General features: G+C 42.4%; 1 protein-coding gene across 2 annotated transcripts in view; it reads left to right on the forward strand.

The window, feature by feature from the left end:
- The first annotated feature begins 2,051 nt into the window (after window positions 1-2,051).
- The window catches only part of SLC16A12 (solute carrier family 16 member 12), a 96,984-nt gene continuing 73,683 nt past the window's right edge, over window positions 2,052-25,352 (forward strand). The window contains exon 1 of one of the 2 annotated variants that reach the window (XM_036336663.1): window positions 2,052-2,608. The gene's annotated coding sequence lies outside the window, so the exon portion shown is untranslated. The remainder of the gene's footprint in view (window positions 2,609-25,352) is intronic. The other variant, XM_036336661.1, reaches the window with a different exon arrangement.

Below are 25,352 nucleotides of genomic sequence, written 5' to 3' on the forward strand. Positions count from 1 at the left end.
CTCTGATGAGGATTTAGAAAAGCTGGAATATCTGGGCTCACCTTCTCACCAAAACCCTCGCCTCTCAGGACTGCAGCCCAATGGAGCTTTCTGTGATGAAAGAAGTGTTTTTATCTGCTGTCTAGCATGGTAGCTGCTAGCCACATGGCGGTATGGAGCACTGGAAATGTGGTTAATTTAACAGATGGGCACTGAAAAACAAACACACACTGAATTTTAATTAAAATTTAAAGGTAAATAGCTACCTTTCATAGCCTTTTTGGATGTCGCAAATAGTTATTCTAAAGATAACTACAAACAGCATTGAAAAGATGCAACATTTCCACCGTTGTAGAAAGCCTATTGGATAGCACTGTGTTGGAGAAATTCTGCATTTTTCTTTTCCTCCCTGTTGAATTTTAGGGCAAGCAGAAGGGCTTTCTCCTCCCCTTTCCAGCTTCTTCAACCCTCTGACTTCAGAGAAAGGAGATTCATTTTCTCTTCCCATCTTCCCTTCCTCCACCCCACACTGCCCACCCCCATGGTATCAGCTTGTTCAACAGCCTTGAGGGGAAACCTCAAAGGGTAAATGGAAGTGACCCAGGCACAGCCTATCAGCATTCGCCTCCCCCTCCCCCTCCCCCTCCCCCCCTCCTCCTCCTTCCACAATTACTCAACTCACAAAAGATGAGAATCATTCTGCCAGAGAGAGAAGCAGACACACGAAATCTGAACACTCTTGGAATAAAAAAAACAAACACGAAACCCAAACACAGCATTTAATGAGATAAACAAAATACTTGCTTTGGGCTTTGCTAGAGTCTCCATAAGTGGTGATTCGGAAGGAAGGCTGTGAGGTTTCTTTCCAATATCCAAAACGTTTTAAAGGAACTGGTTGTCCTACATTATTTAAATGGAGAATAGGGCTTATTTGCCACCCCAAACAATGTTTAACTAAAAGAAGTGTTTTTCTGAACCGCAAAAGTATTCAAGCCTTTAACCTAAAGACCTTCACAGATGAGGGCTCAGGGCTCAACCCTGCCTCTACGTTTATAAGTTCACTTTCACTGCTAATGAATTCTTTTACAAGCTGCATGTGCTCATTCTTTTGTGTGTTTTAGACATAGATTCACTAATCATTCTTTAGATGTAACCCAGAGTTTTTCTGTAAGTGCAAAATAGGACTTCAATCCAGATTTATAAAGAGCAGGAAACTGAGTGGAGGAGGAAAGACAAAATAGCCAGAGGGTAAAAATGAGGAAGGATCGTACTGCATTAGTCTATTTAAAAAATACCCTAAGGGCCCTGCCGGTGTGGCTCCCTGGTCACAGTTTGATTCCAGGTCAGGGCACGTGCCGGGTTATGCGCTTCATCCCCAGTGGGGGATGTGCAGGAGGCAGCCGATCAATGATTCTCTCTCATCATTGATGTTTCTATCTCTCTCTCTCCCCCTTCCTCTCTGAAATAAATAAAAACACCCAAAGGTATTGTGTGGCCTCTGCACAGTACCTTTCTAGTTCCCTTGTCAGATTTTCCAGAAAGTCGAACTCATTTTGACACTTTGATGGATGACCAACGAAATAACCTAGGGATTCTTGTTACAATGCAAATTATGGTTTAGAGATTCTGAGCTTGGGCCTGAGATACTGCATCTCCAGCAAGCTCCCAAAGGATGGCTGTGCTGTTGAGTAGCAAAGATGCAGACCTGAAGGTGAGTCTGGCACCTGCCTTCCATGGGGTACCACTTGGCTGACTCAGGCAGCTCCTTGTTCAGGCCAGTGAGACAGCGGACTTAAGAGACAGCGGACTTAAAGACAACGTTGGTTTTTTTTGTTTTTGTTTTTGTTTTTTAAATATTGATTTCAAAGAGGAAGGGAGAGAGAGATAGAAACATGAGTGATGAGAGAGAATCATTGATTGGCTGCGAGCAGTGTCCTGACCAGGGATCGAACCGTAACCTCCTTGTTCATAGGTCCACGCTCAACCACTGAGCCACGAGACAGTGCCTTTAACTAACACTTTGAGGCCTCGGTTTCCTGTGCTGTAAATGGGAAGGGCTGGCTGGCAGAGTCCGGACGCACGTACTTCTAGGAGAGCCCTTGAATTCTCTCTCGGGATGTCGCCCTCCGACTCTGCAGGGAGAAGTTCTTTCCGAGAACACCAGGTCCCCTCCGCTCGCTTAGGTCAGGGGCGCGGATGACTGTTCGAGGGGAGGGTCGGACAGTCCTGGAGCGAGCTGGCTCGGGACACCGCGGGCCCATTTATTACATAACCGCGAGGCGTCCTCCTCCCCGCGCCCCTCACCCCTCGCCAAGTCGCACGGGTCGAGCGGATCCCAGGGAGACGGCCCATTCGCCCGCCCGGCAGAGAGCCCACGGCGGAGTGGGGGGCTGAGCGCTGGGGGCTGAGCACCGGGATTCCCCCGGCCGCGCGCTTCTCCCCGGCGCTGCCTGCCGGCCCCACACCAGCCCCGCCGGCGCCTCCGCCCCTTGCGCTCCCCGCCCCTCGGAAGCGCGGACCGCAGCGCCTGGGGCCCGGGAAGGGGCCACCGCCCAAGGACGCGGCGCGGTGGGTGCATCCTGGAGGCATGTCCGTGCGCCACCGCCGGGGCTGCAGCGGTCCACGCGAGGTGAGGACGCAGCGAGGCCGGGCTTAGGGGAAGGGGGTGAGGGATGTGCGCGCGCTGGGAGGGACGCAGTCTCCCGCGGCCCCCACTCCGGCGCCCGGACCCCCCAGCGCGAGGGCCTGGGAGCCGCATGTTTTACCCTCGTCCCGCTCCGCGTCTCGGCTGTGCTGAGGGCGCAGTGGCTCTAGCGAGGCGGACATCCTGGGGGGCGGGCGGCGGGGTTTAGGGCTGGTTTGGTGGAGCTGGTGGAGGGCACTCCGTTCGCTCCCGCTGCCCCAGCGCCCAGCAAGGCGCCAGGAGCCCGCCGCCCCAGCCCGGGTCCCTCGGAGCGCTGCGGGGCCGGAGAGACACGTGCCCGCGGGGCCGTCGGTTGGGGCCGGCGCTCCGGCAGTGTCTGCGCAGGTGGCTGCGGACAGGGAGCGGCTTTGATCTCCGCCTCCCGTGGTTCTCAAGTGCAGACCACTCCGCGCAATGGAAACCGCCTTTCTCCAGGATTGTATGTTCAGTGTATTTAAAAAAATCTCCCTTCTGCCTCAGCTGATCATGCTTATTTCTCGTGTGCGGTGTACTAAAAGCACAGCGGCCTTCAACATCTTTAATGACTGAAGTTAATTTTTCAGTTGCTTCTTGTCCTCAGAGTCAAGCAATGATATGTCTAGTGCGGACTGAGAGAAAAGTGTTCGTGGCAAAATTGTGGGGCACGAATCTAGTCCTGGGGCTATTTGGTTAACCTGCCGTTTTCACAGCTCAGCATTCTGAACTTCTTATAACTTTTTTTTTTTTTTTTTAATGTTGAGTCAGTGGGACTGCCAGCACACTGGATAAACCCTTCCATTTCGAAGGGACTCTAATTAGTTCACCCTACTTGTTCCTTTGCCGAGATCTGGGCATTCTGATGGCACAGCCAGCTGATCCCAGGAGGGAAGTCTTCAGGCTTGCCAACTTCAGAAACACAGATCTCCACAGGTGTCCCAGACCACCAGCTTTTAAAACCATCAAATGCCCCTGCATAGTTTGTCTCTCCACCTCACCCCCCACAAATAAATGTTATGCCAAACTAGGCTACTGGGTCTGATCCCTCCAAGGTGCCCAACATATGTCTGTTGAAGAAATAAAGGATGGAAATTAGGAGCAGTGATTAGGTGCCTGCATTTGGTCCCTTATAATCACAGGAACTGGAAAATGGAAAAGGATTTTAGAGATCATCTATTCAAATCTTCAACTTACAGCCCAGGAAGTTCAGATTCCAGTTGGCAAGGATTGGCTAAGCTCATACTGTGAAATGGTGATGGAACCAGCACCAGAATCCAGGCCTTCTTCCCACTGAATTCAGTTTTCAAAGCATAATGCTAACAGGCATTTTGAACAAAAAAATTACATGACTAGAATCACCTAATCATATCATTTTCCTCTTATTTTTTATTTATCTATCTTTTCTTAACTGGTGGGCTTCTGAAATAGATAAGTTGATTTAGTCAAACCACCTTTGTAATACAATTTTTAAAAATAAAAAACCTTAATTTTTTAAAAACCCTCACCCGAGGATATTTTTCCATTGATTTTTAGAGAGAGTGGAAGGGGAAAGACAGAGAAAAACATCGATGTGAGAGAAACACATCTATTGGTTGCCTCCTGCATGTGCCAGACCAGGACCCCACGGCAGGAGCCTGCAACTGAGGTACCTGCCCTTGACTGGAATCAAACCCAGTCCCTTCAGTCTGTAGGCCGATGGTCTATCCGCTGAGCTAAACCATCTAGAAAACCCTTAATTTTTTTTTTTAAATGTTTTTATTGGTCTTTAGAGAGACAGAGGAAGTAAGAGGGATAGAGAAATAGAAACATCATCAGTAGGCTGCCCCTGCATGCCCCCTACTGGGATCCAACCAGTGACCTCTTGGTTCATGGGTCGATGCTCAACCACTGAACCACACTGACGGGGCAGAAACCCTTAATTTTAAATAATGTTTACATTCTTATATGAAGATGAATATGCTGATACATCCCAGGTGAACTTTCAGAAGAAGGGAAGTAACATAATCACAACAGGCGGACTAAATTTACCCCATTCTCTCCTTGGTCTGAGTCTCAGCTCCCTGTGGTGAGGATTGGTTAGTTAAAGGTATGATTTGACTTCGGAGCCGACTTGAGAAAAGTGGTTTGTATGCAGACCATTTGTGTGTTGTGATTAACACCGTGACCTATAACACAGCTGAGAAAGGAATTTTAAAGGACCTTATTTAGCATTTTAGCATTGCATTGCACATTTTTTCATGTTTTCACAGTTAGTTCAATTGAACAGATACTCCTTGAGTGCCTACTCTGTGCCTAGTGCTATTCTGGGCATTTGGGATGGGTCAACGATCAAAACAAAGAACGTTGACCCTGTGGAGCTCAAGTTACAATTCATTCATTAGAATTTTTCCAGGATTTTGTTTGGCTGATAGCAGAGAATGTCAGTTTTGGCTAAAGTAAGGAGACAAACATAAATGTTCCAAATTATCTTCCTTCCCATCCTATGATTCTGCTGGGTTTTTTTGTTTGTTTGTTTTTGTTTTAAATATATTTTATTGATTCTTTACAGAGAGGAAGGGAGAGGGATGGAGAGTTAGAAATATCGATGAGAGAGAAACATCGTTAAGCTGCCTCCTGCACACCCCCTACTGGGGATGTGCCCGCAACCAAGGTACATGCATGCCCTTGACCTGAATCGAACCTGGGACCCTTGAGTCCACAGGCTGACGCTCTATCCACTGAGCCAAACCGGTCAGGGCTCTGCTGGTTTTATAGTCACCAAAAACAAAGAAGCAAATTCAGATGAAGTTTAACTTCGACGTTTATGAACTGACATTCCACTGTCTAAGAATACTAATCCCTGCATTTGGTTATTTTATGTGTGTTCATTCAAAGTCCCTGAAATTTCGTTTCCTTTAGTGCAGGGACATCACTGTGGTGACATTAAATTTGCTGAAGCATGGGAGGATTCGTTTTCTCAGTTGTGCCCCCACCTTAGTGTTGCAGATGGTAATTGTAATTGTGAGATGTAGCTTATTTATTTAGGAAGATGGTGTTCTGCTTTTATTTGGCCTCACCTTACAGTGTTTTCCATTTCCCTCCACATTACGTTGTGACTTACTGGTTAATCCGTTACCACAGAGGTTTTTCTTTTTAATCAGACTTTGCAGTTTTACGCCTTTTCCAATTCTCTCAATTGCTTTTTCTTCAAAATGGCATGGTTTGCAAGCTCAGGCATGTTTATTGTTTTTAACAAAGGCTTATCAAAATGATCTTGGCAGTTTTTCAGTTGTATACAGCCAAAAAAAAAGTACTCAGTGCAGCTTTGGGGGCTGTTTATGCATTCCTTACCTAACCAGTTGCTTTGCTTTTAAAAATCGCCTGTTTGGAAGCTATGCTTATGAGTATCTTTCTAGTTTATCTAAAAACGCATCCGTTAAAGTGGGATCATAATTTAATTGAGAAAAAATAGATCCACATTTGAAGACGTAGGGAGATTTTGAGGACAAGGATTGTCTCTGTCTGTTTTCAATTTGTTCTACATCAAAGGACATCAGGAAGTGTCACTATCACAGCGTCTCATTAGAAAGTGATCTCTGTTAAGCCCTTGGAAGGGCGTCATGATTTGTGACTGATGCCAGGCACCCAGAGCAGTTGATTTTCTTCATTTGCCCCCACGGTGCTCTGGGCTCCGCATCCCCAGTTCTTTTACCACTCGTTGATGAATGGAGTTGCTGTAGCCAGGTAGAAAGTTCCCCACCATCAATTAAGTACTTTACTAATGTGCTCACTCATTATTACGAAATGTTTGTTGAACTTCTTATTAAGATTCGTGTAAAGGTTGTGCTGTGAGCACCTCTTTTCCTGTGTTGGTGGCTGTTGGGGATATCCGGGCACAGACCTGCCTCTGAATCAACTTAACACCCTGGTAGGAAGAAAAGACATTCTGTAACTAGCCATAATGCCTGTTAAAGCCACTGTGAGATAGACAAGTGCTTTGGCAATGAAAAGGAAGGAGAGAGAGCATGTAGGCACTGTGGGAGTCAAGGCTTAGGGAAGACTTTCTGAGCTGCTCCTTGAAAGATGGGGAGGATGGTACAGCTTTTATAGAGGCAGAAGGGTGCAACTGTCTGTATGGGAACACATCGATGCTTCTTTTTTTTTTTTATCCTCAAAGAGCTTGTTACTTTTGGAAACAATTTTTTGGTTTAACTTTTTTTTCTTTTCTTTTTTTTTTCTTTTTTAAAATTAAATCTTTATTCAGATTATTACATTTGTTCCTCTTTTTTCCCCCCATAACTCCCCTCCTCCCAGTTCCCGCCCCACCCTCCGCCCTTACTCCCCACCCACTGTCCTCATCCATAGGTGCACGATTTTTGTCCAGTCTCTTCCCGCATCCCCCACACCCCTTTCCCCCCCAAGAATAGTCAGTCCATTCCCTTTCTATGTCCCTGATTCTATTATAATCACCAGTTCATTCTGTTCATTGGATTATTTATTCACTTGATTCTTAGATTCACTTGTTGATAGATGCATATTTGTTGTTCATAATTTGTATCTTTACCTTTTTCTTCCTCTTCCTCTTCTTAAAGGATACCTTTCAGCATTTCATATAATCCTGGTTTAGTGGTGATGAACTCCTTTAGCTTTTCCTTATCTGTGAAGCTCTTTATCTGACCTTCAATTCTGAATGATAGCTTTGCTGGATAAAGTAATCTTGGTTGTAGGTTCTTGGTATTCATCACTTTGAATATTTCTTGCCACTCCCTTCTGGCCTGCAAAGTTTCTGTTGAGAAATCAGCTGATAGTCGTATGGGTATTCCCTTGTAGGTAACTGAGTTTCTTTCTCTTGCTGCTTTTAAGATTCTCTCTTTGTCTTTTGCTCTTGGCATTTTAATTATGATGTGTCTTGGTGTGGTCCTCTTTGGATTCCTTTTATTTGGGGTTCTCTGCGCTTCTTGGACCTGTAAGTCCATTTCTTTCACCAGATGGGGGAAGTTTTCTGTCATTATTTCTTCAAATAGGTTTTCAATATCTTGGTCTCTCTCATCTTCTGGCACCCCTATAATTCTGATGTTGGTACGCTTGAAGCTGTCCCAGAGGCTCCTTACACTATCCTCGCATTTTTGGATTCTTTTTTCATTCCGCCCCTCCGGTTGGGTGTTTTTTGCTTCCTCGCATTTCAAATCATTGACTTGATTCTTGCGCTCCTCTGGTCTGCTGTTGGGAGTCTGTATAGTATTCGTTATTTCAGTCAGTGTATGCTTAATTTCTAGTTGGTTCCCCATCATAACATCGAGGGTCTCATTAGTTTTCTTGTAGATCTCATTAAGTTTATCGGCGGCTTCTAAACAGTTCTTGAGAGACCTTAAAAGTGTGGTTCTGAACTCTATATCTTCCATTGACAATTTTGTCCTGTTTCTTTGTCTCCGCATTTTGTTATGCTTTCTTGGTGCACCCCCTAGTGGTCTTTGTGTGCAGTCTTGTAGTTAAGCCTTGATTGTTGTAGCTAATACCAGGGAGGGTTTGACCTCCAGGCCAAGTGGCTGTGAGAATCGATGCTTCTTTTTGAAGACGTAGAAGACTTCCTTGTGGGGACCACTTGAGGATGTGTAGGGTTGTATCATAGACGCTTGTCACCTCTATAGCCTCAGCATGCATACCCTTCTGTCCTGGGTAATGGAGTATTGACCAACGCTAAAACGACTCATTGGGTTAACCTACCCTCTTCCTTTCCCTCTGAAACATATACTTGTTTTAGAGCATAGACCTCTGTGGCAAATAACTATCATCATAGTACAATGGTGTACTTTGCTTTTTATCAGTTCAGGTGCACACTGACACTAGTGTTGGGTCATAGTCCTACTTATTCTAGTAGTACTTGGATTGTAATTTTGCAATTTCATGAAATACTACTGATGTAATGTGAATGGTAAACAGAGAGTGCTATTTCTATGAAAACTAAGTTGATTGCCATATAAGCTCATAAAAGTAAGCCATATTAAAAAACAATATCGACACATGCTACAACATGGGTAAACCATGAAAACATTATGCCAAGTGAGAGAAGTCAGATATAAAGGGCCACATATCATATGATTCTATTTATATAACATGTCCACAGTAGGGGTAAATTCATAGTGACAAAAAGTACATTAGTGGTTGTCAGGGTATGGGCCTGGGGAGAATTGAGCGTGACTGATAATGGGTACAGGGTTTCTTTTGGGGGTGATGGCTATGTTCTAGAATTAGATAGTGGTGATGGTTTTACAATATTCTGAATGTTCTAAAAACTACTGAATTGTATACTTTATAATCATTAAAATAGTGAATTTTATCTCAATTAAAAAATACTATGAAGTTAAAAAAAACAACATCAAAAACAAGCTAATACTACTTTGGTATGGAATAGACAACTGTAAAAGATTGGAAAACTATAGTAAAAAATCTAGAAAGATTTTGCACTCAGGTTTTTTCACAAGGGTTTTTAAGTTACAAGTGCTTTTAAGAAATGGAAGCAGAGCTCTGGCTGGTTTGGCTCAGTAGATAGAGCATCGGCCTGCGGACTGAAGGATCCTGGGTTCGATTCCGGTCAAGGGCACATGCCCAGGTGTGGGCTCGATCCCCAATAGGGGGCGTGCAGGAGGCAGCTGATCAATGATTCTCTCTTATCATTGATGTTTCAATCTCTTCCTCTCCCTTCCTCTCTGAAATCAATAAAAATATTTTTTTTTTTAAAAGAAAGAAATGAAAGCAAGCAACACACTGAAGAATTTCAAAGGGAAGGGGCGGGAGTGGGAAGAGATTGACCAAAGAAATGATATGCACATATGCATAACCCATGGACACAGACAATAGTGTGGTGAAGGCCTGGGGAGGGGGTGGAAGCGGGATGGAGGAGGTCAATGAGGAAAAAAAGGGGGCATCTGTAATACTTTCAGCAATAAAGATAAATTTTTAAAAAAGAAAAAAAGAAATGGAAGCAGGAGGCATGCTGGATCATGGCACGGGGCAGTGCAAGCTCCAGGCGCAGCGTTGGCCTTAGAGAGAACTGGGCCGGAGGAAGGGAGGCCATGTTATCTATTGCCCCACTGAGAAGGAGGCAGGCACCTTCCTTCTCCACCAAAACACCTTTCTAAGGATGCAGCCCGTGCCTCCACACTCACATCTCGGCAGGTGTTTGTTGAATGAAGGATGGGTTTCTGCAAATAAAATTTTGCATTTCAGTGACTCAGTTACCATCACTCAATGCATCATCTCTATTCAACACACCCTCCTGGGCTGTCTGATTCATAGCAGTAACATTTGCTTTGAAAGATTATACAGCGCTGTAAATCGTAAGCAGCTGATAGCAATACCAAACCACTCTTATCTGTAGACCTGCAAATTCCCACCTTTCCATTGGCAACCCTCCTCTCCCTCGGTAAAACCAATATGCCTCTGTAGAGCTTACAACATCTGCCTGGATCTCACGAGTTCAATAAAAATTTTAACACGTGTTCATCTTAAAACCAATAAACAACTAAATGAACAGACAGAAATGGAAACAGGAAATCTGGGAGTGGTTTACCCAAGAAAGACAACACAGAGTTCCAATCATGACCTGATAGCCAAAGATAGTGAATGATTTTACTTTTATTTATGTGACTAAAGTTGAAAGAAAATATTTGAAATATGGAATATCAACTTTGTGACTCTCACCTTTTACTGACTTCTGATTGCTTTAAGAAAACTTAATGTTTCATTTTCTTAGGGTACCAAGTGTCTCTTGAAAATAGCTCATCTCTCTGTGTCTGGAGATAAATTTCGTGTTCTAAGTCTCTCTGATGGATATAATATGAGTCACTTAAGACTATAGAGGAGACCTGAACCTAGATTTCAAGTTCCAAATCACCATAAAAATCACAACCCTCCCCCCACCCACATCTCTCTATGGCTCCCTGGTTTATGCATGTGAACAAAGTTGTAACATAAAATCTTAACTACACTAACACTTAAACTATCTGCTGACTTTATAATTTTTCAAAATATTTCTGAGAACAATGAACCATTTTCTGGTTCATTTAACATATTACAGGTTAAGGTTATACTTTTCATGGGAGTGAGCTCATATTTATCTCTTGAAAGCAGTCATATTTCTTGAAATAGTGATTTCAGGTCTCTGAACCTGTAACTTCGAAACAATCCCACTCGTAGCCCATGAAGGAACTGCTAACCCCACTTCCCGCCCCCCGCCTCCCCCCCCCCCCCCCCCCCCGCCCCAAACCTGAAACCCACACGCACATCAAATTCAGATCTGCTTGAAGGGAGAATGGAGTGCTGCTTCTTCAGTCAGATATAGGTCAATCAGATAACTAGCAAAAAGCAACCTTAATCATCATTATTAACTACTCAGGAATGGGGCAGCCCAACTCACAGGGGTCACTGCTATAGAGAAGTGTTTGTCCAGGTGATGTCTGACAACTGAGTGATCCGTCACTGAGTTGACTCAAGTCTATATCAATGGTTCTCAGCCCTGGTTACACATTAGAATCAACTGGGGAAGGAAAAAAATATTGGTGCTAAGTACCCACCCTCAAAACTTCTGATTCAGTTGGTCTGGGATAGGATCAGGGCATCAGTGTTTTTAAAAGCTCCCCTAGTGAATCTCAGGTACAGGTGGGGTTGTGAGCTACTGATTGATATACTTTTATCGTTAAATTTTGTTTTATGTGTGCAATTTCTTCATACAGTTTCCATTCAGTATATAAGAAGCCCTCACAATATTTAAATAAGTTTCCACTGATTTTTATCCCCCTATGGGATTCACTGAGCTTATGTCTATACAATGTCAAAATAACTAAATCAACCAAATTGGTATTATTTTTTTTATTATTATTGCTTAAAGTATTACAAAGAGTATTACATATGTCTCCTTTTTTTTTTCCTTGCCCTTGACAATCCCCTGGCCTCCCCTACCCCCCAGTGTCTTATGTCCATTGGTTATGCTTATATGCATGCATACAAGTCCTTTGGTTGATCTCTTACCCACCCCCCTCCTGCCCTCCCACCCTCCCCGGCCTTCCTGCTGTAGTTTGACAGTCTGTTCGAGGCAGCTCTGCCTCTGTATCTATTTTTGTTCATAAGTTTATAATGGCCTTTATTATCCAGTAATGAGTGACCTCATGTGGTATTTTTCCTTCATTGACTGGCTTATTTCACTTAGCATAATGCTCTCCAGTTCCATCCATGCTGTTGCAAATGGTAAGAGTTCCTTCTTTTTTATAGCAGCATAGTATTCCATCGTGTAGATGTACCACAGTTTTCTAATCCATTCATCTACAGATGGGCCAACCAAATTGGTATTAATGCAGTTAGCTAACCAATCAATTGACCAGCTTGTTTTATGTTTTTGGTGATGGTGGTGTCATAGGTATATTTCTTGAGGACAGTCATTTGATCTTTTTCTCTATAACAATCTGTTTTCTCTATAATGCTTACAGATATGTCCTTGTTTATTATGAGTTTCCTTAATTGATTGAGTTGTTAATCCTAATGCTCAAATTTTCCTCAGGACAATTTTTTAATTTAACTGAATCAAAATAGTTTTTTAAAATATAGGACCTTTATATAAGGAAAACATTGTATAGGACTCATATAAGAAAGATAGCCATTTAAATCTGGCCTCGTGTTACTTAAAATATGACTAATTTTAAGTTTTTCCTTGTCATTAGTATTTACTATCTTTGAATAAATGTGGTGAGATGATTGATATAGAACATAAAGAACACTGATCTAGCACACTACTCTATTTGTAATGACATTTGTTCTTATTTTTAAATACTCATGGAAATTCTCCCCCACCGTTACCAGTTAGCTTTCCCAAATTATGCTTTAACTGTTGATTTTTTAGAATATGTGTGGGTTTTTTTTTTTTATTGATTTCAGAGAGGAAGGGAGAAGGAGAGAGAAATAGAAACATCAATGATAAAAGAGAATCATTGATCGGCTGCCTCCTGTATGTCCCACACTGGGGATTGAGCCTGCAACCCTGGCATGTGCCCTGACCAGGAATCAAACTTCGACCTCCTGGTTCATAAGCTGATGCTCAACCACTGAGCCATGCTGGCCGGGCTTGTCTCATTAGCTTTATATTCTCCATGCTTGTAGGGAGAGAAAGCCAAATGAGCAGTTAGATGTTCTGGGCAAGAAATAGAGATTGGGAGCTATCAACATAGAGACCGTTTAAGAGGTAAATGTGGAACTAATTACCAAAGGAGAGTGTTTATTAAGAGACATGAGATGGGTCAAAGATGAGATCCTGAGGAAGAGCTATTTAGGGTCAGGTGCCCTCTTCTGTACTCATACTAACCTAATGCACATTGGTCAATGGAGTTTCCTTTTTTATATATTAATTTCCTATTTTCTGACATATGCTTGTGCATAACTGTCAAGAGTGTTGGAGCATGAGTGTGTATGTGTGTGGTGGGGGTGGAGTGGGGTCAGAGCACAGGCCATGGAAACCAGCCAAGGAAGTTTTCTTTTTCTTTGAAAACCCTGCATCCTGCACAAAACTACAGGGTTTCTTCTACATGGATATTTAGGCACTGAATGTGAAGTTAAACTTGAGTGTTTAGCTAGTGGATTCGCAGTGCAGACAGCCATTGTAATATTTTTTGGCATAAAATGATTTGTTAAGAAGTATTGTGGTTCCTTGACTTTTAACGTCCAGACATTTCCTCCATGTCTTGGTTCTTCCTTTTGGAATTAGAGCAATGACTGCTACATTCTAGGTGTGGTCCCGGTGAGGCCCAGGGACAAGTTCCATTCCATGTGGGCCTGAAGCTTCATTTTGTTTCATTGACACAGACCCTGCCCTCAATGCTGGCCAGCTGTTTGGCAAATTTAGTTACAAGGCTCACCCAGAAACAGTGTAGTAACTTAATTTAAAAACTCATAAACAGGAGAGACTCCTGTCGTGGAAATTCCAGGGAGAAGTTCAGTAATGAGCGGCCAACAGTGTTAAGAGGATAACTACTTAAGAATGGCAGAGTTAGGAGTCATTGTGCATCATCAACAACAGCTTGAACTGTATGTAAGGGGGGCAGGAGGCATATTCCATTCCACTGAGGTGGGAATGAGAAACGGGATGAGGAGCTAGCCCAGTGATTCTCAACCTTCCTAATGCCATGACCCTAATACAGTTCCTCATGTTGTGGTGACCCCCAATTTCATTGTTACAAATTGAACATAATTTAAAGCATAGTGATTAATCACAAAAACAATATGTAATTATATATGTGTTTTCCGATGGTCTTAGGCGACCCCTGTGAAAGGGTTGTTCAACCCCCAAAGGGATCGCGACCCACAGGTTGAGAACCACTGCCTTATAGCCCGCCTCCTATCCCCACCCCAGGCCTCCACCACCCTATTGTTTGTGTCCATGGGTTGTGCATATATGCATACAAATTCTTTGGTTGATCTCTTCCCACCCACAAACCCACCCCCATATCAACTTTCCCTGCTCTCATTTCCTTCTTCTTAGAGGCTAGAGCTCATGATCCATCACATCAATTGCTCTTTTTCTGGAACCCCCACTCCTTCCAAGTCACCAATCCCCAGTTCCCAGTCAATGCAAACATCCAAACATTTCCACTCCTATAACTGGTAAGGCAAGTTTTGCTAGAGGAAATCTCTCAACCTTGCAGATTCATGATACAATATAATTATCATTTCCAACACAGACTAAGTTCTTGGAGTGACTCAGCAATTCTATGTTGTACCTGTCCTATGCACACAATGGTTATTCAAAATCCTAAGTGACCTACATACCCTTCATTTCTAGCAGTACCGCATAATGGTAAACAGCTTTGCATCCTGGTTTTGCCTCTTAGTCACTGTATAACCTCAGGCAAGATACTTATTCCCTCAATGTTTCAGCTGTCTTATTTGTAAAATTAGAATAGTAATTTCATCTTCCCAGAGTTGTTTCAAGAAATTCGTGAGTTAACATATTTAAAGTAATTTTAATAATGCTTAGAACATAGAAAATGTCCAAAATATGTTAGTTACTATTTCATAGAGCAGCGGTTCTCAACCTGTGGGTCGCGATCCCTTTGGGGGTCCAACGACCCTTTCACAGGGGTCGCCTAAGACCATCAGAAAACACATATATAATTACGTATTGTTTTGTGATTAATCACTATGCTTTAATTATGTTCAATTTGTAACAATGAAAATACATCCTGCATATCAGATATTTACATTATGATTCATAACAGTAGCAAAATTACAGTTATGAAGTAACAACGAAAATAATTTTATGGTTGGGGGTCACCACAACATGAGGAGCTGTATTAAAGGGTCATGGCATTAGGAAGGTTGAGAACCACTGCTATAAGGGGTCAATGGGAGAAAAAAAGAGGACATATGAAATACTTTCAACCATAAATATTAAAAAATAATAATAATTAAAAGAAAAGTTGATGATATGAGAGAAAATGTAGGAGCAAGGAACCTAAGGGCTCAAGGAGATTGAAAATTAATTGAAAAGTTGGAGACTTGTAGAGATAGAAAGTTGAGGTTAGAAAGGGATACTTAATTCTCACAACAACCCTAGATTTTAGAAGTAAATGTTGGCATCAGTGATGATAGGTTGATGGTGTGACTTTGAGAATATGTGACTGAAATGGATTGGAGGTGAAGATTATGGAACATGACAAGGTCAAAGTTGAGGCTGAGATCAGCAGAGATGTTGAGTAGGTGTTGACTAAACTCATTGGAACGGTGCCCAGAAGCCCTAAGGACTGGTCTGGACTTTAGAAAGCTGCAAACTCAAATATGAGATGGACTTAGGGATTGGGAATGTCTAGTGTCTAGCCTGTGGACTGTATAGGGCCCAAGAAGCCATTTAGTCTAGCCCTGTCAAAGCATGAGGGGTGAGTTAATTAAATGTTTGACCAAATATAGCAGGCTAATTTTTAAGTTGATAATTTTGTATGGCCCTTGAGTGATGTTATAAATCTCCAAATAGCCCTTGGCAAATAAAAGGTTCCCTACTCCTGGATTAGGGAAAGATACAAAAGATTAGCTGATATCTGGCATACAATAAACATCACTCATTGTCATTGTCAAAGAACGGTTGAATAGCTTATATTTTGTACTGTCAATTTTGAGGGAAAAAAGCTTAAGGTATCAATTGCAAAACAACATATTTCACCAGTAACTTCGAATGCTGTAGCCAAAGGTCATTATTATCCTGGGAAGAAAAGACTAAATACTCTGATGAAATCTCCTCTTCCTCTTCCTTCTCCCTCTTCTTTATTTTCTCCCGGTAGTACACAATACAGCACTGTCTGGATAGAGAGAGGCAACTGAAGGTCATCAGGCTTCCAGATGTAGAGTTTGTTGTCATTTGTGAGGGTGGGGGTCGTGGGAGAGGGGCTGGAAACATCAGTGGGAATCAGTGTGGTGTCTTTGCTTCTATAGTTAGCCACGTGATGAGAACCAGCAGTTGTGTTCCTTTTGTCCAGCTGTGTATACCAGTGTCTCCTTTTCTCTCCTGCCCCTTTTGGATTTCAGGAAAATTTAGATCTTATATAAGCTTAGAATGCATCACATGTGAAGACATGGAGCTACTGCATAGGGATAGACTATGTGTCTGGGTGTGACAGGTAAGTGGCATGTGTAGATAATGTATCAGTGGGGTATAAGGAACAGAAACTCCAACCTGGACTGGCTTCAATAGTAAGGAGAAGAATTCCTTGATGTGGTAGAAAGTTCAGGAGCAGGAGATCTGGGCTCTGACTTTGCTTCTCTGCGATTCTCTTGACTCTGTTCCTGCCATGAGTTGGTTTCATTCTCTACCTGATTCACATCATGGTTCCAGGATGGCTACAGTAGTAGTTTGAAGGGTCAGGTCACATTGAGAAAGGCAACACCCATTGGAAGGGGCAAAGCCACGCCTTCATGTCTCCTCAGTAGTGAGGAAACCTTTCCAAGAAGACTTTCCCTCAAGTCATTGGCAAGGATTGGGCCATTGCCTTTTCCTCACTTCAGCCCATGACTGGCAGGGGGACAGGATTTCTGTAATTTCCTTGATTAATATTGGGGATGGACTGGATGTTGATTTCCAAGAGAAGGCTGAGGCCATTATGTGAGGATTTTAGCCTTGTTAAGGGAAAAGATCCTCGGTTAGTGGTCAAGTCCTAGACTTCAGCATTTGCTGGCAGTCTGAACTTGGACAAATTACCAATTTCTGTGAGCCTCTGTTTTCTGTTATAGGATCGTTGTGGGACTTGAAAACACTTTAAGGAGCTATACAAACAGCAGTTATTCTCTTAGTAATAATAATTATAACAACAACTATAATAATAAGAGTAACAACTTCCATTTCCTGAGCACTTACTTGTTCCAGGCACTTGCTACAGGCTTAAATGCATTCTCTTTATTGCTCACTAAAAACATATCAAGAAACCATCATATTAGAGTAAATGCTTTATTTCTGATCTCAGGTAAGCTGAGATCTGGAACAGTAAGGCTCAAGGGTAGGGGCAGAGAACAGGAGTGGGCTCAGTTTCACCCAAGGGTTCCATTTCGTGGCCTATGTGACTGAGTAGTGGCAGCTGGCTATGGGGCCTCTGACAATTGCTCTGTTAGTTGCCACAGATTGCCTGTAGCTAACTAGTTCAGGGCTCACTGCACGAAAGATTTGCAAAACACAGGTGTATATGTACTTTTAGAGCATGATGCTTTTCTTCCCACTAGTCCTTTATTTCTTCAAATATAAGGGTTGGGTTTTTTTTTTCATATTTGTGCTTTTGAAATTATAGAGGGATTTACAAATGTAAAGGTTCTTGTATATATTGTTTCATCTGCACTTAATGTAGAAGTCCAGCCTGGATTTGTATTGCATTGAGGTTTAGTGGTCAAGAGACCTATCAGGCAATGAAGTCACAAAGTTGTAAATTGCCCTGCTTTGAACATCATTGTGAAGTGAACTTCTTCCATATTTTGGTTTCTACCCTTATGAGAATGTCCCTGAAGGAGAATAGCAAAGTATTGAACTTTTTATATGGAATTGACTGGTGTGTTCATGAGAGGTTTTGAGTGGTGAGAATGACACACTTGGAGTGTTCCTTTGAGATTACCCGTTTGGAGTTTCATATGCTTGGGGTCATAAAATATTTCCAGAAAATCTGAACTGTTCTGATACCATGCAACTTACTTTTCCCAGGCCCCCTCTCAATTGTAATAAAAACGGTGTTTCTGTGGCTCATCCTGTACTGGAATTTGAGGAAATCCAGCCCATGTCAGTTACTCCCCATTAGCTCCTAAAGTCCTGGGGAGAAATGAAACTGCATTTTGATTCATCTCCCTGTAGGGTGAGTTAGTGCTCTCAATCTGCATGCAGATAAAACTCCCTGATGACCCATTTTTCAGACACATCTGCTTTTTATTCATAGTTCTGGCCCTCACACTGGGGCCTCTGCTATACTCCTAAGACAAGCTTTGAGTAAACTGATGGGAAAAATGAAGTGGGAGGTACTTTTTTTTTTTTTTACTGAGGAAGGATGAATCTGGAGTATTTGTTTTGGCGTAGTGGTGGAGGTAAAAACACTTTCATTCATGTGACTCCACTTCTCATGTAATTTTTTCAACAATTCCTAAAATACTTCTCCCCGTCTCTTCCTACCCCCCACATGATATATTGGTGAATGCAGCTATGTAGCAATGGAAAGTTAGAGGAAGGAACTGCCACTATTCTGAAATAGATTTTAAAAAAATCTTAGTCATGACCATAGTGTACACAATATAAATGGTGTTTATTTATATTCTCTGCCTGTATACCTTTCCAGATAATTTTATTTATTTTCATTTTTTTTTTATGTTGGGGAAAAACCCACAAAAATCTAAATTCAGGACCCATTCTGGAGAACTGACACATAGCTTATTCAAATTCATAAGAGCTTGTTTTTTTTAAAAATATATTTTTTACTGATTTCAGAGAGGAAGGGAGAGGGAAGAGAGATAGGAAACATCAATGATGAGAGAGAATCATTGGTCAGCTGCCTCCTGCATGTCCCCCACTGGGGATGGAGCCTGAAACCTGGGATGTTCCCTGACCAGGCATCGAAACATGACCTTCTGGTTCATAGGTCCGTGCTCAACCACTGAGCCAGGCCGGCTGGGCCGTAAGAGCTTTAATAGGAGAAACTTACATACACCGGCAATGTAGCCGCTCCCAGTGGTGACCGGCCAGGAAGTATCCACAGCCCTCCCAGGACAGGGCTTCTTCTTGTTTGGGGTTAATAGTAAAACCAATGGTGGGTAGTCAGTTGGACCACCGGAAAGAACAATGCAGTCCTAAGTTAGCCGATAATATCAGGCAGTTGTCACACTCTGTACTTTCATGAACCTCCTTCCAAGGGCATGATGGTTATAGTCCACCAAGCCTGAGGCTACAGGGAGTTGAGTCCAACATTTCCCAGATTGCATTTGCTGTTGGAGCCATATTGCATCTCAGTGTGTTCCCCTACCATGTATTTATTTTTTCCCCTCCCGAAAACACTAATGTGTCAGGTATGGTAATAGGTAAAAGCAAAAGAGGGTGACCACCCTTTCCTTGGAGGGGCCCGTAGACAGACAGACCCCACAGTGTGACCAGGACTGCGAGGAAGGTGGAGAGAGTGCTGTGGCAGGAACGAAATTATTTGGGGAGGACCCCAGAACAGCTCCTGTGAAGTAAGTAGAAAATGGAGGCCTGGGAGGCTGCTTCTACCTGGTCATACAACCAGTCAATGGGAAAGTCTAGATTTCAACGCACATCTTTCTACATTCAAATTGCATGATCTTTATTTGGTTTCTTTTTCCAGGTTTGAATTTTCAAAATTATCTCTAAAATAATTTAGATTACAGAGGGAATAAAGGGCATTCTGCTCCCCCTCTCTGCCCCCATACCTCAGGCTTACACGGCTAACAGTTTGATGGGTGTGTTCCCAGGCCACCTTCTCTGCATGTAAAACTTGCTGGAGGAAACCTCAGGTATGCCTGTCTCCGGCCAGACCGGACAGCTGTGAGGGCAAAGGCTCGGGTCAGGAATGTGCTGTCCTCTCCGGGACCTACCTGGGTGAGGTTCATGGCATGCTGGGCTCGGGGAACCGGGACCCTCCCAGGTTTAGCAGCAAGAATGTCCAGGCAGCCAAGCCTCTGCGGAAGGGAGAGCTGTTTGTGCCGCTCTGGCTTTCTCCCTGGCTCCTACCTGTCCGCCCAAGCAGAGAACAGAGCCCCTCCCTGCGGAGGTTGGGAGGAGGGCCAGGCGCTACCTTGCTCATTTCTATTTTTCAACCCAAACTTGTTGGTGCCCAGCTACTGCTGCGTGAAAGACATGAAGATGCCCAGGCCCTAGTTCTGCAGGTACAGCTTTGGACTGACTTTGGGCAAGTTGCTACAAAATGAAAAGAGTCTAGTCTCAGTTTCTCCAAATCCAAGGTTTACTATTTTATCTTATTTTAACATTTCTGAGATAAGGTGTGATTGGCATTAGATGTATGTATGTAATATGCTAGTGTTTCTTAACTCTTCCTTTTTCTCGAAAAGCTGTTTTTAGTCAGTGGGATAATTTACAATTTATGTTATTTTGGGATTGAGGAATTTTTTTTTTTTTTAATATATTTTATTGATTTTTTGCAGAGAGGAAGGGAGAGAGATAGAGAGTTAGAAACATCAATCAGCTGCCTCCTGCACATCTCCCACCGGGGACTGTGCCCGCAACCCAGGTACATGCCCCTGACCGGAATCGAACCCGGGACCCTTCAGTCCGCAGGCCGACGCTCTATCCACTGAGCCAAACCGGTTTCGGCGGGATTGAGGAATTTGGTAATCAGTCTTTTGAGGAGTTGCTTGGAGAATAGAGAATGCCTGATAACCCACTTTATGGATGGTAAAGTGCTATATAAATATAAAAGATCAGAGAACTGCCCAACTGCCCCTGCATGGTTATTTCCCAAAGATGCCTGGACAGAAGCTTCTCGATTAAAAAAGTAATGACAGTCTTCTGTTTAATAAAGCTGATGTTCTAGGTTATAAGAATGTACGTCTCTGACCTCCCCTTTCCTCAATAGGACTCAATGAGCTATTTTCATTTTTAATTAAAAAAATAAAACATGGCTCTTAAACATTTGAATTTTTAAAAATTTATTTTTATTGATTTCAGAGAAGAAGGGAGAGGGAGAGAAAGATAGAAACATCAGTGATGAAAGAAAATCATTGATTGGCTGCCTCCTGCACACCCTCTACTGGGGATCGAGCCCACAACCCTGGCATGTGCCCTGACCTGGAATCCAACTGTAACCTTTTGGTTCATAGGTCGATGCTCAGCCACTTAGCCATGCTGGCTAGGCTGATTTTTTCTTTTTTTTTTAATTAGACCTTGGCAAGAACAGTTTACCTATCATGGATTTAGTGGATTCCTGGCCCTTATTAGAAATATCAGATTGGCCACAAAACTGTGGTAACTTGAACAGGATGTTAATCCAAAAGAAGTGCTGCAGTTCCAATGGGAAATGAAAAGGTCACTTAGTTTTTACAACATGCCCGGTAATATGAGGAGATCAAAACAATTGCTCAGACTACTCCTGTCCAGGTGGAGTTCAAATTGGAGAGCCTTCAAAGGGTGAAGGCTAGGCAATGAGCTAAAATGTCTTTTTCCAGCTCAATTCAATCAGTTTGCCGTAATAAGTCTGAAGGCGTTGACAATCTAGTAGGAAACCAGATATTTATCTTGGCTGGGAAAAACAGGGTGTTTGCTAAGCAGATCCCCAGTGGACACAAGATCACAGAGAGAATATTGATATCCCGATAAGACATCTTACCAGTTATTTCGAGTATCCACTTTCAAGTAAGTGGTCTGCCACAGCATTTAAACTAGGGTTGCTAAGTCAAATGTCTTTTGTCTTTGGAGGCTTAGGTGTGGAATAGCTGAGTTGTGACTTAAGAGAGGGGGCTGGCCCATAGCTCAGTCCAGAGAACGTGTAAAGGCTCATTCTCTTACCTTCAACAGATACTTAGGTTCTGCCCTTGTTGCAGGAGACGTTAGTGAACAAAAATCCCGGAGTTCACTTTTGTTAAGAAACAAATAACTGAGCCAATTAGAATGATCTCTAAAGTAAAAGTAAACATGTCCCCGTAAACAAACTGCACAAAATTTCAATTGTGTTAGCTAATATTTCTGGATACATGATTTCTGGGTAAGTGAGACTACTGTATTTATAAGTAGAGGGAGCTTATTTCTGGCATTCTGCTTGGTCTGTTGCCTTAATTTGCCCAATAACCACAATTATAAAGTATTATTAGTTCTCTGAGGTAGCATCTGGTTTATTTTATTGTAGTTTGCTATTTAATTGAAAAGAAAGCATTGTGAAAAATCCTGTCCGCCCTTGTACTGATTGCGATGACTTTCTGCAGTTAACAACTTAGTGTGGTAGACGACCCCTGACCTGGGCTAGTGGATTCCACAGTGGGGTGTAGAGCTGGCAGCTCCCCAGGAAGCCATCCGTCTGCAGGGAGCAGTCCTCGCAGGCCTGGCTTTCTGCAGTGTGACTCTGATGAGGTCACTAAAATAACAAGCCTAGGAGCTGGGACCTGGGAAAACACATGGGAAAGTGGGGATAAGAAGCATTTGTGACTGCACTTATCTGCAGTTTCAACAACCAGAACTTTGCTGGGCCTGCAAAGTGAGGCAAAACTGATAATTTCGGAGGAGGACATGCAGGCTGCTGGCAGGGAAGAAAGCCTTCTGATTCTTACTATTCTGTTCATTCTTCAGTGCCCTGGGACAGTTTTTAGCAAATTAATGATAATTAAGGGCCCTGCCCAGGTAGTGCAGTTGGTTAAAGCATTGTCTCCGTATGCCAAGGTTGTGGGTTCAATCCCCAGACAGGGCACATATAAGAATCAAGCAATGAATGCTTAAATAAGTAGAACAACAAATCAATGTCCCTCTCTCTCTCAAATCATTAAGAAAATTAATGGGTATTAAGGATGTGATCCCTGGAGCTTCTTTGCATGTGCCAGGAGCTCCTAATCTCTTGGTGCTGCACTGAGCCAGGAGGCAGCAGGCCAAGCCAGGGTCTTAGCATTCCCAACCTGTTCCACTGGAGGGACCTGAAGTCCTCACAGGCTATAGGTACTAAAGAGGTGGCCTTGGGTTGTCATAATGAATCTGTGTTCAGCCGACCTCCCCTCTGAGTGACTGGTGCCTCCATCAGTCTCTTATTAAATAATTTGAATACTGGCCATGTTCAATTGGTAACATGTCTAGACTTCTTTCCACCAAAGTAGGTTTAACAGTGTAGAAATAATTAATAAATTAAAGTATTAATCATTACATTTGTTATTAATTATTAATATGTTACAGCTGAAAGTAGTTAATAAATATTTTTAATGGTGAGGAAGTAGAGGTTCTCTGATTGCAGATATTCAGTGCAAGATTTTCAGAACATTTGCGAATGAACATAGTGAGTCCAAATGAAGGATCATCAGGAATGTAGTCTGGCCTGACATGTCACATGATTGAATCCAAGGCAACCCAACTGTCCAACAACAGAGGATTTGTAAAATCTATTATAGTACTTCATACAATCAAATGCTTTGCAGCCATTAGAATTATCAAAGCACACTTATTAACATGCGTGGTATCAAATTAAGTGAAAAGAGTAAATTACAGAGAGAATGATTACAGTTTTGTTTTTTAAATTGTGGCAAAATATATATAATGTAAAATTTACCATTTTAACCATTTTTAAGAGTAAACTTATGTGACATTAAGTCTCCACATTGTTGTACAAACATCACCACCATCTATCTCCAAAACTTTTTAATCTTCTCAAACTGGAATTCCATACTCACTAAACAATGAGTCCCCATTCTCTCTCCCCCTAGCCCCTGGCAACCATCATTCTACTTTCTGTCCCTATGAATTTGACTACTCTCGGCACCTCACACAAGTGGAATCATACAATATTTTCCCCTTTGTGACTGTATTATTTCACTTAACATTATGTCTTCGAGATGCATCCAGGTTGTAATGTGTCATAATTTCCTTACTTTTTAAAGGCTGAATATTCCATTAGGTGATACCACATTTTGTTTATCCATTCACCTGGACACTTGAGTTGCTTCTATCTTTTGGCTCTTTGTATATGATGCTGCTATGTCCATGGATTTGCAAATGTCTGTTCAAGTCCTGGTTTTCACTTCTTTGGGGTATAAACCAAGAAGTGGAATTACTGGATCATATAGTAATTTTATTTTTTGAGGAACTGCCATACTGTTCTGTACAGGCTGCACCATTTTACATTCCCACCAGCAATGTACAAGCATTTCGATTTCTTTGCATCCTTGCTAACACTTGTTATTTTCTGGTCTTGTTTTTGCTTTTGTTTTTTTATAATAGCCATTGGAATGGGTGTGAAATCTCAGTTTTGTTTCTTCAAAGATGAGTTTCTATACACATACAATACAGAAAAGATTGTCTAAAGGATTACAAATAAAAAGAGTGCTTATTGGGTGGCAGGATGTAAATGATTTTTATTATTATCTTTTTGCTCTATTCTCTCTTTTTTTCTGCATTCAGCATGTGTAATAAAAAGATTTGAAACTCAAAAGCAAACTCTATCAGATCTGAGGTAGAGGGTCCCTCCTCTTTGCCCCTGGCTGTTGGTTTTGGATTTGATGCTGCCCTCCTTGTGTTGCCACTCTTCGGCTCAAACTGTCCATGAGTGCTGCAGTGTTTGAGGCCCAGCTGCCAACGTCCAGGGAAGCAGACTGTAATAGTCACTACAGTCTGATCCACTGCCAGTGAGCAGTGGATCAGACTCTAGTGACTATTATAACCAGCATGCGGCTTCTTGGTGCCTTAGTCCGCCTTCCTCCTCTATTTCGATTTTTAGCACAAAGAAATCTCCTCTTTGGGTCTATTTACTCCATAAGGTTATGGCTGGTCAGCTTAGTTGATTACAAATGAAAGGGAAGGGTATGTCCTTCCTATTCTGTGAAATTATATATTCTGTAATTTTCCAAACAGTCTTAAGGCTCACAACAAGCGTGATGCCAGGTTAAAAAGCAGTCAGGATTGCACATGTACTGATGCAGAAAGAGCTGAAAGAAGTCCTTGCATGGAGCAAAGTACTACCTTTATGAAACAAGGTTGTCCAGTTTACATAATATAATGCACTCCGGTTTTTTTTTTTAGTTACTATATTTGATTGTGTGTAGGCTGAAAGGGCGGGTTACAAAATATGTTTGTTTTTTAAGGATAAAGAGAGTGAACAGGTGATAAGGAAAGACATTAGTTAAGGGTCTTTTTATACGCAATTGACTCTTTTAATCAATGATCAGTGACCTTTTGTGGGAGCTCTTTTTTGTTTTGTTTTGTTTTGTTTTGACATGATGATTCTGGCTGCCTACTTTGAAAGCCAAGAATGTGAAGTAAAGTCAAAGAGATGGTTGGAACAGTCTGGGCTCGAGTTGTTAGGACTTGTGCAGGTTTTATGCTGATGTGAGAAAGAGCTGATGACTAAATTTGGGGCCTCCTAGAGATGGAAGGAGTTGAAGCTGAGGACAGATTGTTATTGGAGAGGCGCGAGAGTAATTCCATTTCTTAATCATATTATATCTGACGAGACACTCATTCATTACATCTCAACACTTCTTTCTGGTGCTCAGTTTTCTCACACAGACCTCTCACAAAAGAAGC

This window comes from Myotis myotis, unplaced genomic scaffold, assembly GCF_014108235.1.
Source record: "Myotis myotis isolate mMyoMyo1 unplaced genomic scaffold, mMyoMyo1.p scaffold_m19_p_15, whole genome shotgun sequence".
NCBI lineage: Eukaryota > Metazoa > Chordata > Mammalia > Chiroptera > Vespertilionidae > Myotis > Myotis myotis.